General features: G+C 38.5%; 1 long non-coding RNA gene across 1 annotated transcript; it reads left to right on the forward strand.

Annotated features, from left to right (window-relative positions):
* Positions 1-3829: 3829 nt before the first annotated feature.
* On the forward strand, positions 3830-7032 carry LOC142164670 (uncharacterized). The gene is made up of 2 exons (XR_012695545.1): positions 3830-4080; positions 6720-7032. It is a non-coding gene; the product is annotated as an uncharacterized LOC142164670 (long non-coding RNA).
* Positions 7033-14765: the final 7733 nt, after the last annotated feature.

The raw sequence follows: 14765 nt of genomic DNA on the forward strand, positions 1-14765 counted from the left end.
TGATGCCGAATTTTGCTGGTTTAGACAAATACGGACTGAATCCTTATTATGTTTGCCGAACCTAAACTTGTTTGATTACTTGATTGATTGTTCATGAGGTGAGAGCTACGGCATGCTTTGTCTTCAACAAGTGAATATGCTTATTAATTCGCTAAGTGAGATTGCAAACAAACTAACAACATATATTGAGTTATGTTTTAACGACCTCCAAGTTCTATTCTTAACACTCTAACCTATTCGAAATTGATAAAGAAATCGGCTGTTTTATTAGGAAAAATTACTACTAATTGAACTCAAAAATGATTATCAGTTTTTCTCAACAATCATTACATCATTTCGAAATAAAAATCTGTAATGAAACCCAGTATCGAACCTGTATTGGAACGAATGAACTGACAAGAGAACTGGCATTCATAGCCATACTCTTAGTGTGACTGTATGGGAGTTTGTTTGGGGATACATTTATCCCGGACCCCAGTATCGCAGTTTTGTCAATTCAGTGGTCTAGGCAAAATACATACAATGCTTACCATGACTCTATGTTATACAGTCATACTAAATCAAACAAGTGTTATACTTGAACTGAATGTATACTAAATCAAAACATGCTGTCCATGTCATACTGTCATTACTATTGAGCCATGCTATCTAACAGTTCATCTTAAACAAAATGTATGCTAGTTCCTACAGAATATTTGCAGTTCACAGTAAGAATACAGGCCCAAACAACATTCGAACTATCTTTTTACACCAATGCTATAACATAAACTGGCGTTCATTCCTTTATTTCTGCTTCAACTTCAAACTTTCAACAATACAAGGTTCAAAGGTTGTGTACCTGGGAATATTTGCAATTGAAGAAAAAGGGCAATCAGTAGGGTAACAATGAACAAATGCAGCAGCAGTAACAGCACCAACAGCAACAGGGCAGAATAGCAGCAGGCAAAACAAATAGCAAGAAACAGGCTCGAGTGCAGAGATGCAAATATGGCCAATAGAAAGTAATAGCCAAATAGCAGCAACACCCAGTGGAATAGAAACAGAAATCCAAACAGACCAGACCAGTAGTAAACCAATGAAAACACTCGACTAATAGACACAACTGGAATTTCAAAGAATCAGAATTGATTTGAAACCAGGTTTAACAACTGAAACCCAGTAATAATAGGAGGAAAAAGCTTCTGATTGTTGGTTGTATAGCTTCTATCCCTTAACCTCTCTCTATCTGTGTTTTTGTTTTTCCTTTTCAGCTCTTAAAGTTCCCAATCCCCTCACTGTGTGTGTATATTTTCTTTTCAGGTCTGATCCTCTCTCTGTATCTCTTTTTTTTTTTTTTTTATTCTCACAGTGTATGTATATCTTCCTCCTCCTCTGCCTCTAATTCTGTCTCCTTTTATAAGCCTCGACACCATCTCTTTTAACAGCCTCTTTTCCAAATGTCACAGTACCCCTCCCATGTGTCTTTTACCTTTTCAGATCCCAATTAGTTATTTAAGTATATAACCCCATCAATATTCCCTGGCAGGCTTTCCTTTCCTATTTTATTAACTAAAAGCAAGCATGGGTAGTAGAATATATCTGACAGCATATGCTGTCAAACCATTTCTAAATCAAAAGCCCTTTGTACAGGGACCAGGCTGTGCACAATGCACATGCTGTGCACAAGTGCACATGCTATCAACTCAGATTTCAATTACAGATCAAGCCTTAGGTTTCTGAAATCATATTAACAACTATAAGTAACTGAACTTGGTTCTTAATTGATTCAGGCAAATGTTCAACAGAAGCAAATCGATTTATTTTGTTCAGGCAGTTGAAACTAATTGACGACTCATGTCGACTCGACTATATTAGCATTAACATACACAATCGTAGCCAAAAATCAGACATTCAAAGTATAGGGCACATGACTTGAATTGTACTGGCTAAACAAAATTATACTTCAAGGAATCAGCTAATGAATACAAATTTGGAACACGACCAGTACACATGCCTTATCAGAATAGGAGGGGTTCAAACAAACACCGTGGTTCAAGCAAAGTGGACAAACAGAAGTTGGTAAAAATTCAAAGATACAAATTGAAACAAAACATGAACAGCCATTCAATCACTCACATGGACCAAATAGAAATAAAGAAAGCAAGCAAGACTCACCTCAAGTCTTGAAAAATCAAAAACCTTGACTCGGACTTGGACAGACTTTCTTAAGGGTGAACGGACTTTAATCGAAGTGTTTCTCGTCCATTAGACCTTAATCTCTTTGGTTTGGACGGACATAGGCCAGTGATGAAGAACTACAAAGTTCCAAACTCAGATCCGGGATTCATACTCCCCTGGTCAGATTCGGACCAAACCAAGTATGGTTTGGTCACGAGGGGGGTCTGGGGAGTGTCTGGTATGAATTTAGGGCAGATTGGTGTAGATTAGGTTCCGACTCGAATCTTCGAATGAAGATTCGAGAATTCGAAGATTCGAGAAGGTGAGATAGGATTCGAGGTGTGTGGTTGATAGATTTGGGTTCAGGATGTCAAGGGGGTTCTACGGTGTTAGGGGCGAGGTCACCGGCATCCGTGCCGCCGGCTTCCATGGTGAAGGATACAGGGGCGGCTCTAGGGTTTGATGGGGAATGAGGTTGAAGACGGAGGCTGGGGTTAGGATAGGGGGGCAGGGTATGTTACGGGCTTATATATAGCTGGAAGGGGTTGATCTTAGCCGTTGGATAAGGCGAGATAGAAGGCTCAGATCTTTCTTTTGATGAGGAAACGGCGTCGTTTCTCATTCAGAGCTTGAGGGTCGGTTTGGATAAGACGGGTCGGGTTAGTTAGTGGGTACGGGGTGTGAGATCTTGGCCGTTGGATCAGTTTGGTTTGAATGGTTGAGATGGATCGGCCTTGAAACGACGTAGTTTTGGTGTTAAACTACGTCGTTTTGTGTCCTGGGGTGGGCTGTTCGGACTGGGGGTTTGGGCTGTTCAATTGGGCTCCAGATTTTTGAAATGGGCACGGCCCAAATTCATTTTATAACAAATTTTGTCTTCTTTTTCTTTATTTCTAATTTCCTAAATACACAAACTAATTAAATAAAACCAAGCACCACTAATTAACACTTAACATATTTATTTCATGCGGATAAAATGTTAAAAGTAGGCAAAATTAAACACGGCAACAAATCAGGACAAAAGAAAAAATGCGTATTTTTTGTAATTTTCCATCTAACAAACGGGTCATGGTTTAAATTACGCATGACACATACATTTTTAATTCTTTTTGGAGCGATTGTCGCGTAAAACAAAAATCACGTGCTCACACTACCCAATCCCACTCAATAATACTAATAACTATTGCGGCGTGTAACTCGATCCCACACAATAATAATATAAATGAACATCTACAACCAACTACGGTGACACTCAAATAAAATGCAATAAAAGAATTTCATAGTTAAGACATAAAGCAGATAAGAATAGATATTTATTAATACACAAAGTCAAGAGCAAGCAAGGATAGTCAATAAATAAAGACACAGACACATGGAAACAATTAGCGACTAAGGCATGTAATGGAATAAGGCATATTTTTAACAAGTAAAGGCAAGTAACAATTAAAACATTTAACAAATAATGACATGGATTAAATGAAGGCATGAAATAATTGAAAATAATAAATAAATATCTCAACCCGCATACTTAACCTGTGACTACATATATGCACTCGTCACCTTGCATATACGTCATCCCCACACATAAATCAAATAACAAATAATACAATCAACTCCTAATTCCCTCAAGTCAAAGTTAGACACGACACTTACCTCTTTCTGCAATCAAATCAACACTCAAACACGGTCGTTCCTTTATAATTAGCCCCCAAACCAATCAATTCTAACAAAATATAGTTTAAATAATTTAAAATCCATCAAGCCTTCCTCTGTTCCATCAAATCAAAGAATTTATGGAGATTATCTCTAATTTTATCATTATTATTCATTGTCCAGAGGTCAAACGCAGTGACCTCGGGACATTAGGAATTGACCGATGGACAAATGGCTTCAACGTTCTTCCTCCTTCTTCCTCATGCCCAGGTAAATTCTACACTGTTTTCCCCCTATTTTGCTTCTATTTTCACCTCTATTGCTATCTTCATGCATATATAATCACCATCCACTATTTGTTCAAATTATCGGAACCCTAACTGGCTTGAATGCCTCTATAAAGAGGGCATTCAATGTTCACACCAACACACCCAATATGATCAGAAATACCAAGAGATGCAGAAAAATACGAAGAAGAACATTACATTTAAAGTTTTTCTGCTAAGTCTGAGTTTCCAGTAGTAGTTATCTAATTTCCTCTTTTCTTCCTTTTATCCTGCTCGAATTCAATCTACTGTGAGTTGATCTTAGTAAGTTTGGATATCATAGATGGTTGTTTGCATTTGATTGGTTTGTTGCTCCATGAAAGGTTAGTACAGACTGACTTCTTCTCTTTAGTTATTCCCTAAATTGGTTATGTGATGTTGTTTATACTGATAATCACCTGCTGAGCATGATAGTGTATGACTTTTACTATGTCTTATTGTTCATATTATTTTGTTTTCTTTTAAGGATGATAATGTTTCTTGGTAGTTATATTGCTTTGTGTTGTTATTTGATCTGTGATGATTATTGAACCTTAACTCTTCTGGTTTAGTTATTTAAGATGGTTCTACGCCATCCTCATGGCCAAATCCTGTTAAGCTTCATGATTAAATAGATTAAACCTTATGTTGATACTATGTGTGTTCCATCTCTGTTAGTTAAGTGATAGCTATCATACCAGCTAAATCGATCGAGTCATGATGGTAAGCTTCCTCTGATGTTCTGTTAAAACTTTACGTATGTCGCACTATGCCTTATTGATCCTCATGTTTGTGATGTTGTGGCCCATTATTTAATTCAATAAAGAGTGGTTCTTAATGCAGTTTTTGTCTTTTAATTGATCTGTCTGTTTAATGACCTTGGTTGGCAGTTTTGTTATTGAAACCATGCCTATTCTGTACACTTAGTGATCCATGCAAGTCAATCATTGTAGTTTGAAATCATGTGCTGAACCTGTTAGCAGAGCTATCCCTTATTTCCCACTTGTCATGTCCCTCTGCTATCTCATGACCATGAACATTGTGGGAGTGGTTATCTAAAATCTTTATTGTTATGATGGTTGAATGACTCTTATTGACTGTTATGCTTGTGCTCACACTCATCATGCTACTTCTGCTAGTCCAATGATGTTTATGAACCCTTCTTATGCCCTTAGCTTAAGATAATTGTATGCTTGGATCACTGTGTTGCCTGCTAAGATTTATACTTACAATCATATGCAATCTTGACCCTCCCATAGTGTTATGTTGCACTCAAATGAACAATCCACATTAAGAGGCTTGCTCCTATTTTCTCATGTTAATCTATTTTATTTAAATAACTCTAGACTTGATTATGTTGCCATGAGATTGCTTATCAAGATAACATGTGTACATGAAGATCATAAATTGAACTCTATTTGTGTAACGTGTTAATAAACTCACTTACCTATTTAAATGGAATTACTATGGCATGTTTGTTTTGTTCTAATCAATTAAGAATGGACACCTCTTCCTACTGCTCCATGTCTATTTAATACTACTGTGTATAGGAGAACCTGATCATGAACTGGAGTGTTATTTGGCTGTAACAGTTTGAAAACCTATTAAATTGTACATTGTTACTACTAGATATCATGATATTAGGAAAAACTGACTTTTCTGCTTACATGGATGTCTCTATTGTTTGCTATCATCTTAGGGAAGTTTGAATCAGTTGTTAGTGTAGTTGTTCAACGAAGTAAGGTCTCAGTCATGTGAATGTTAGCTCTGGACTGTTTTGAAGATTACTTAAATGTTTGTTGACTTATCCTAGGTGTTATGAACTTGTTTAATGAACCTGAAGTGTTAAACCTTCATTAGGGCTAATAAAATTAATGTACATGTCCTTCCTTGTCACTTACTAATGCTCAGATCATTTAACCAGGCATTTCTAGGTTTGAATTGGTTAGGAATAGCATTCATCTTCTCATAATATGCCACTAGCTTTCCTTGTTTTATATCTGTGTTCTTAGTAATAATCTTCCTAATTGTTATGATGCATGTTATGATCAACTTAAGGCCATTGATATTACTAGACCCTATTAGTCTATTTGCAGTAGTTTGCCTTTATACTTAGTGTTCTAGTAGGGGACCCCAAGGTCAATATTATGATTGGTTTTGAATTGTTCATCTCTTTGTACTTTAATGACAAGGCTAATATTCTCTATAATTGTTTGTTGGACTTCTGTCTGAACCTCTATGTTTAGTTCTGATAATGTGAAACTTTTAACTTGATATTTATTTGTGTCTAAACCCTTGAAGAAGAGTAAGAGTAGATGGCTAAGAGCATTTATGGTTGATTTGGTATATGGTTAATGTACTCTTCCCTAACACAAGCACTGCTCGGGGTCCGTGAGACCCTCTTGAACTCTAAAGTGCCAAGGGTCCAGAAGGGAGATTTTATACATAAACAAAATTTACTTTAAGCCTTTGGTCATTAACTTTTATTAATACCCATAAGATTAACACAAATAAGAACTAACTTTACTATATTCCTCAGCTCTTTATTATTGCTTGTCGTGATGTTATTTCTATATACTAATCCCTTGTTCTCTTTGCATCCAGACTTGGGCTGTTTTTCCCTGCACAGAGGAGTCTGCCGCTATTGATCTAAATCCTACTAGGCATGCTTACCAGCCCAATTATCAAAGAGTCCAACCCTCTTCTCTTTTACCTTAAATAATATTTGTTGTTATTTGCCATTCTATATATGTATATTTGAAAGACAAATAGTTTTATTAGAATATTTTTATACTTTTATTGTCTAAGAACATAGGCAAACCAAGACTTGTAGGTAAAAGTTAAATTAGCAATTTTGCTTACCTTAGTTACTCTGACATTTGATTACTATTAATTTTAAACTGATATTTTCAACAAATGAATAGTTTTATCTATGTTATCACTAACGATTTAAATAAATTTTTAGCTTTGGTAGATTCAAAAAAGAAAACGAATCCTCTTTGGAAAATCGTCACCTGAATTGCAAATAATGCAAAAGTTATTTTCAAAAAGTAAAAACAACACACAACCAAGTTTGCTTCAAATAAGGTATATTCATTTCCAACTTAAAAGTATATTTTCAAAGTAGTCTCTTATTCTTCAAAGTTACAAACAAATAATAGCCTTCTTTTCAAAGTAAACACACAACTCTTTTCAAAATAATGAGCTTTCAACTAAGATTCTGTAACGACCCGACCGGTTATTTTGAGTATTTAGCCATGTTTCCTCTATTTGATACTTTACTTATGTGTATTTGAGGTTTCGTGAATTGCTGGGGTGGTTGGTTTGGCTTCGGGAGGTTGTGGAGTGAATTGGGACACTTAGTCCCAAGATTGGATCCTTAAGTTGAAAGAGTTGATTGGAGTTTGACTTTTGTACAGACGACTCCAGAATGGAGTTTTGATGGTTTCAATAGCTTCGTACGATGATTTTGGACTTAGGCATATGTCCGAATTTGGATTTTGAGGTCCGTAGGTTGATTTGAAGCTTTTTGGTAAAACTGGAAAGTTGAAGACTTGGAAGGTTTAGAAGTTTGACCGAGAGTTGACTTTGTTGATATCTTGTTTGGATTTTGGTTCCGAAAGTTGGAATAGGATTTTTGTGTTGTTTGAGACTTTTATGAAAAATTTGAAGTCATTCTGGGTTGGTTTGATATGATTCGGCATGAGTTTTAGAAGTTGGAAGTTCATTAGTTCATTAGGCTTGAATTGGAGTGCGATTCGTGGTTTTGATATTGTTTTGTGTGATTTGAGGTCTCGAGTAGGTCCGTGTTCTATTTTGAGATTGGTTGATTTAATTGGACAAGGTCCTGGGGCCTCTGGTGTGTTTCAGAAGGGCTTCAGATCATTTCTCTATATGTTGGATTGCTGATTTGATGTATGGTGTCTTCTTCATCACGATCGCAACACTAGGGACGTGTTCGCGAAGGGAATTTTGGTGGTAGGCATTTTTTATTTATGCGTTCGCAGAGCTTTAGCGAGTCTCGCTAAAGTGCATCGCGATCGCATAAAAGGCTCTGCGTTCACGTAGAAGGTGAGCCTAGAGGGGGTAAGTCAGTGTAAGCCTTCACATTTGCAGAAGAGAGGACGCCTTCGCGTATGCATGGCGATGTTGGGAATCGTGTTCGCGTTCAGGATGTTGCGTTCGCGAAGGAGGTTTTGGCAGTTGGAGGATTTTGTTGAAGGTCGATTTAAGTTCGGAATAGGATGAAATTAGTATGATTGGACTCATAATCGAATAAGTGTTCGAAATTTGTGAATTTGGTCGGATTCTGAGGTGCGAGCCCAGGTTGACTTTTTGGGTTCACATTTTGATTTTGGTTAAAGATTTTAGTTTAATCAATTGGAATCGATTCCTATGGCTTTTATTGATTATGTTAAGTTATTTTGGCTCGATTCGAGCCGTCCATAGGTTGATTCAAGAAGGAAGGGCTTGTTAGAGGAGTGATTTGGCTTGCTTGAGTAAGTATCTTACCTAAACTTGGTAGAGGCACTAGTTGCTTGAGTTATTTGTGATTGCTACGTGTTATAGTTGAGCATATGTGCAGGGGTTGAGCCCATGTACAAGCATCAGGGTATTTATCTATGCTCGGGGTAGTGCTTAGGCTATGACATACCTTGAATTGATTGTTAGCTTTAAATTGTGATGTTTCTCATAGTTGTAACTCAATTGTGAGCTATTTGATCCATATTTAGAGGTTATATAGAGGCAAATCTCCTGATTGAACTTGATATTTGTTATTTTCGTGATGAAATTGCCGATTTGAGCTATGATAGCACACTGCGCACATGCATACACTTTAGCGTGTCACTTATACCAATCTAGGAACATGAAATATGATATTCATTAATCATATACATGTGTTCTTGTACATTTTCTTTTATATGATATGATTTGGATTGGATGCATGCGTCCAAGTCGGGCAGATTCTTTTGTTATGCCAATGACCACGCCTAGCGAATTATGTTGATATGCCTGTGACCACGTCAGGCGGATCCGTGAAATTGAGCATGTGACCACACCAGGAGGATTATGATATATAGTTTGTGACCATGCTAGACAGAGTATAATTATTGCACGTGACCACACTGTGAAGTGTGTGGATATGGGTCCATCCCCTAGGGTCACCCTCTCATGTGTCTCTCTTGATGGTGTACACGCGGATTGAGGAAACACTGATAAGTGGTTTGGTACTGTATTGGAAATTCGGAGGAAAATCTGGCCAGTGTTGTTGGTTATTTCATTTCATCTTTACTTGCAATTTCCATAATTATTTACCTGATTTACTTGTATATCATCTTTACATGCTAGATTATTGACTGAGCAGAGTACTTGATAAACTGTGTGCTTTATGACTTGAGCATGTTATTGTTCTGTATTTGTTGAATTTATGAATTGTACATGTTATAGCAAGTATTATTTATAATTGTTGTTGTTTTTACCTCGCTGAGGCTAGTTATGATACTTGCTGAGTACATGAGGTCAGTTGTACTTATGCTACACTCTGCACTTAATTGTGTAGATCTAGGTGTCGGACCCAGTCACCGGTAGATAAGTTTGCTAGATGAGTTGATCATCGAGAGACGAAGTAGAGTTGCATTCTCGACCACAGTCTTGGCATCTCTTTCCATATTGTAATATTGTCTTTATTTTAGACAGTGTAGCTATTTAGCTTTCAGACTTGTATTTTCTGTTTTAGAGCTCATGACTTTGTATTTACCAGTTCTGGGGGATTTATCATGTATTGGTATCATTATGTTATGTCGATGTTTTAGACTGATTTTAATTCTGTCATTTATGCTATTTTGATCATGATTGTTATGTCTGGCTTGCCTAGCAAGTGTGTTAGGAGCCATCACGACTAATTGAGATTTTGAATTATGAAAAGTTGGTATCAGAGCCCCAGGTTCATAGGTATTATAGGTCATGAGCAAGTTTAGAGGGTGTTTGGATCGGCTTACAAAAAATAGCTTTTAAGCTAAAAGCCATAAGTTGGTAATACCCAACTTTTGGCTTTTGGCTTATTTTTGTACTTTTTATGCCTAAAAGTAAGTGCTTTTAAACACTTTTTATCATTTCCAACCATCTCACAAACTAGAAATGTGTTTAAAAGTCAATAAGCACTTAAAAAAGCTAATCCAAACACCCTCTTAGTAGAGTCTTGCGGATCAGTAAAGACGTCTGCACTTATCTTCGAGAGGCTACCGAACTGTTAGGAAAAAACTTCACTTTCTTGCATTCTTATCGTATGGATTTGTTAATTTTGAAGCTTGAACCTTGACTCTTCTATTCTCTCATAGATGGTGGGACACATGCAGCCGGATCAGGCGGACAAGCACTAGTACCACCAGTTAGGCCCTCGAGAGATCGGAGAAGTGGTAGAAGTCGAGGTGGGGCTTGCATTACAACTAGGGCAGCACCTGCAGAGCCACTAATTGCTCCAGCTGAGGAGCGAGTTTCAAATACCGTTGAGCTGGTGGGACCAGCTCAGGCACTAGCAGTGTCTATTGTTATTCCTGGCCTTGGCTTAGATTTTGATTGTGTGCACGAGCTTGGCTCAGGTGGTATCGGTTCCAGTTGCACCAGCTACCTCACAGGATGGGGGAGGTGCCCAGATTCCTGTCGCCCGCACTCTAGAGTATCTAGCTCAGGGTCATCAGACACCAATGGTATTACCAGTTTAGCTGGTTGTTATTGCTCGGGCCGAGGTTGGTCCACCTATGAGTGATGAGGAGCAGAAGAGATTTGAGCGTTTTGGGAGGCTTAAGCCTCCAGAGTTCAGTGAAGGGAGTCAGAGGATGCTTAGGATTTTTAAACAGGTGTCAACGCATTCTTCATACAATGGGTATTTACACCAGTGGGGTTGTACTTACTACTTTTCAGCTGACAGGGGCATTTTATGGTGGCAGACTTATGAGTTAGGCATGCCACCTGGCGTAGCGCCGCTTACATGGCATAAGTTCTCACTTCTCTTCTTAGAGAAGTTTATTCCACAAACTCGCAGAGAGGAGTTATGTATGGACTTTGAGCATCTACGCCATGAGGGTATGACTGTGACCTAGTACGAGATGAGATTTGCAGATTTGGCATGTCATGCTATATGGTTGGTACCCATTGAGAGGGAAAAGATCAGGAGGTTCATTGATAGCCTTAACTATGGTTTACGTTATAGTATGGCTCGAGAGGTTACGACGGATACTAGGTCTGACAAGGCAGTCGAGATTGCTAGATCTTTTGAGTAGGTTCGCAGGCTTGAGCATAAAGAGCGGGAGGCCAAGATCCAAGAGGTCATCTTTCTAGACTCGTTCAGGCAACTCGTCATATTCCTTGTAGTTTTTTAGTTGGCCACAATTCCTACACAATGCGCTGCCAGCAAAGAGTTCTTACCGTGCTCCATCTGCTCAGGTTTCCATAGGTAGTTCTTCGGGTTATCAGGGTCAACGGCCTTACATGATGGGTTGTTATGAGTGTGGTGACTTGAGTCATCTCAAGAGAGATTGCCCTAGATTGATGAGTAGGGTTCCGCATCAGAGCTCTCAGCATATGATGTCAGCACCAGCAACTACACCACCCGCATAGCCAGCTCGGGTGGGGCTCACTTAGCACGAGGTCGCCCTAGATGGGGAAGTCATTCAGACGGTGGTCAGTCCCGTTTCTATGCATTTCTTGCTAGGCTAGAGGCAGTTGCTTCGGACGCTATGATTACAGGTAATGTTTTAGTATACCACAGGGATGCTTTAGTGTTATTTGACCACAATTCCACTTATTCATATGTGTTATCATACTTTGACCGTTATTTGGATATGCCTCGTGATTCTTTAGTTATGCATATTCGTGTATCTATACCAGTATGTGAGTCTATTATTATGGACTGTGTGTATCAGTCGTATGTGGTGGTTATTGGGGATTATGAGATGAGAGTTGATCTTTTATTGTATAACATGGTTGATTTTTACATAATTTTGGGTATGTATTGGTTGTCGCCATGTTACGCCATTCTTGATTGTCATGCTAAAACCGTGACGGTCCTGATGCCGGGGTTGCCAAGGGTTGAGTGGAGAGGTTCCCTAGATTATGTTCCGAGTAAGGTGATTTCATACTTGAAGGCTCAACGGATGGTTGATAAGGGATGCCTGGCTTATTTGGCCTTTGTGAGGGATGTTAGTGTTGATACTCCTATCGTTGAGTCAGTTCTGGTAGTGAGAGATTTCCGAGATGTGTTTCCTGCAGACCTACCGTGTATGCCACCCAACAGGGATATTGATTTTGGTATTGACTTGGTGCTGGGCACTCATCCCATCTCCATTCCCACGTATCGCAGGGCACTATTAGAGCTGAAGGAGTTGGAGGAACATCGTCAGGAGTTGCTTGATAAGGGCTTCATTTGGCCCAGTGTCTCGCCTTGGGGTGAACCGGTTCCATTTGTGAATATGATGGATGGTACTATGATGATGTGTATTAATTATAAGCAGGTGAACAAGGTTACAGTTAAGAACAAGTACACATTACCGCGTATTGATGACTTCTTGATCAGCTTCAAGGTGCTAGAGTATTCTTGAAGATTGATTTGAGGTCGATGGTATCATTAGTTGAAGATCCGGGATTCAAACATTTCGAAGGCAGCTTTCAGGACCTATTATAGTCATTATTAGTTTTTGGTGATGTCTTTTGGGCTGACCAATGCCCCAACAGCCTTTATGCACTTGATGAATAATGTGTTTCAGCCGTATCTTGATTCTTTTGTCATCGTGTTCATTGAAGACATATTGGTATGTTATCGCAGTCGGGAGGATCATGAGTAACATCAGATGATCGTGTTCTAGACTTTGAGAGAGAAGAAGCTATATGCTAAATTCTCCAAGTATTAGTTTTGGCTTTATTTAGTGGCGTTCTTGGGTCATGTAGTATCCAGTGAGGGGATTAAGGTGGATACAAAGAAGATTGAGACAATTTAGAGTTGGCCCAGACTGTCTTCTGTTATTAAGATCCAGAGTTTCCTTGATTTGGCTGGTTATTATTGTTGTTTTGTGGAGGGTTTCTAATCCATTGCTACACCTTTGACTAGATTGACCCAGAAGGGTGCCTCATTCAAATGGTCAGTATGAGGAGAGATTTTAAAAGCTCAATACTGATTTGGCTCCATCTCTAATTATGGTTTTACCTTTAAGATCGGGTTCTTATACAGTTTATTGTATTGCTTCACGTATTGGCATTGGATGTCAATTGATGTAGGAACGTAGAGTCATTGCTTATGCTTTACGTTAGTTGAAGCCCCACGAGAAGAACTACCATGTTCATGATTTTGAGTTGGCAGCCATTGGTCACACATTGAAGATTTGGAGGCATATCTTTACGATTTTTCATGTGAGGTATTAACGGATCATAGGAGTCTCCAACACTTATTCAAGCAAAGGGATCTGAACTTGAGGCAAAGGAGGTGGTTAAAGCTACTAAAGGACTATGATATTACCATTCTTTATCGCTCGAAAAAGACCAATGTGCTAGCCGCTGCCTTGTGTAGGAAAGCCGAGAGCATGTGGAGTCTTGTTGATAGTCCAGTTGGGGAGAAACCGTTAGATCAGATATTCAGGCTTTGGCCAATCGACTTGTGAGGATGGATATTTCGGAGCCTAGCCGGGTTCTTTCTTGTGTGGTTTCAAGGTCTTCTTTGTTTGAGCGCATCAAAGCGTGTCAGTATGATGATCCCCATTTGCTTGTCCCGAAGGACACGATGCAACACGGTGATGCTAAGGAGGTTACTGTTGAAGATGATGGGATATTGAGGATACAGGGTCGGATCTGTGTTCCAAATGTGTATGGGTTTCATGCGTTGATTCTTGAGGAGACCCATAGTTCGCGATATTCCATTCATCTGAGTTCTGCGAAGATGTATCAAGCTTTGAGGCAGCACTATTGGTTGCGGAGGATGAAGAAAGATATTGTTGAGTACGTTGCTCGGTGTTTAAACTGAAGTACGAGCATCAGAGACCTGGTGGGTTGCTATAGAGGCTTGACATTCTGGAGTGGAAGTGGGAGCGTATCACAATGAATTTTGTAGTTGGCTTCCATGGACCTTGAAGAAATTTGATGCACTATGGGTTACTGTGGACAAACGAACCAAGTATGCACATTTTATTCCAGTCATGACTAACTACTCTTTAAAGCAGCTGGCTCGGATTTACATTCGCGAGATTGTTCGCCTTCATGGTGTGCTTGTATCTATTATCTCGGATCGGGGTATTCAATTAATTTTATGTAACTAATCCTTATATATAGGACTCACACATGGTATGAGCATAAAGAATCCAAACAAAGTATTTCCTTTTATGAGAAAATGGAAACTTAAGGTTTGGTAATGTCGTAATTTGCTTGATATCATCGTTTATGTCCTAATTTTAATAGAAAACATATTTAAATTTTGATAAAATCTATTCTAAACAAATTGTCATTAACTCTTTCCCCAAATATTTAAACAAACGACCGTTCCCTATATATTAAATTATATTTTGTAAAATATTTCTTTTAAGAATTAGTTTTCAGTTTGTTATACTTGATAAATTTTGGTTGAAGTATTTTTATTTTAGGTCAAAAAAATAACAATAATTTTTATAA

This window comes from Nicotiana tabacum, chromosome 10 (genome assembly GCF_000715075.1).
Source record: "Nicotiana tabacum cultivar K326 chromosome 10, ASM71507v2, whole genome shotgun sequence".
NCBI lineage: Eukaryota > Viridiplantae > Streptophyta > Magnoliopsida > Solanales > Solanaceae > Nicotiana > Nicotiana tabacum.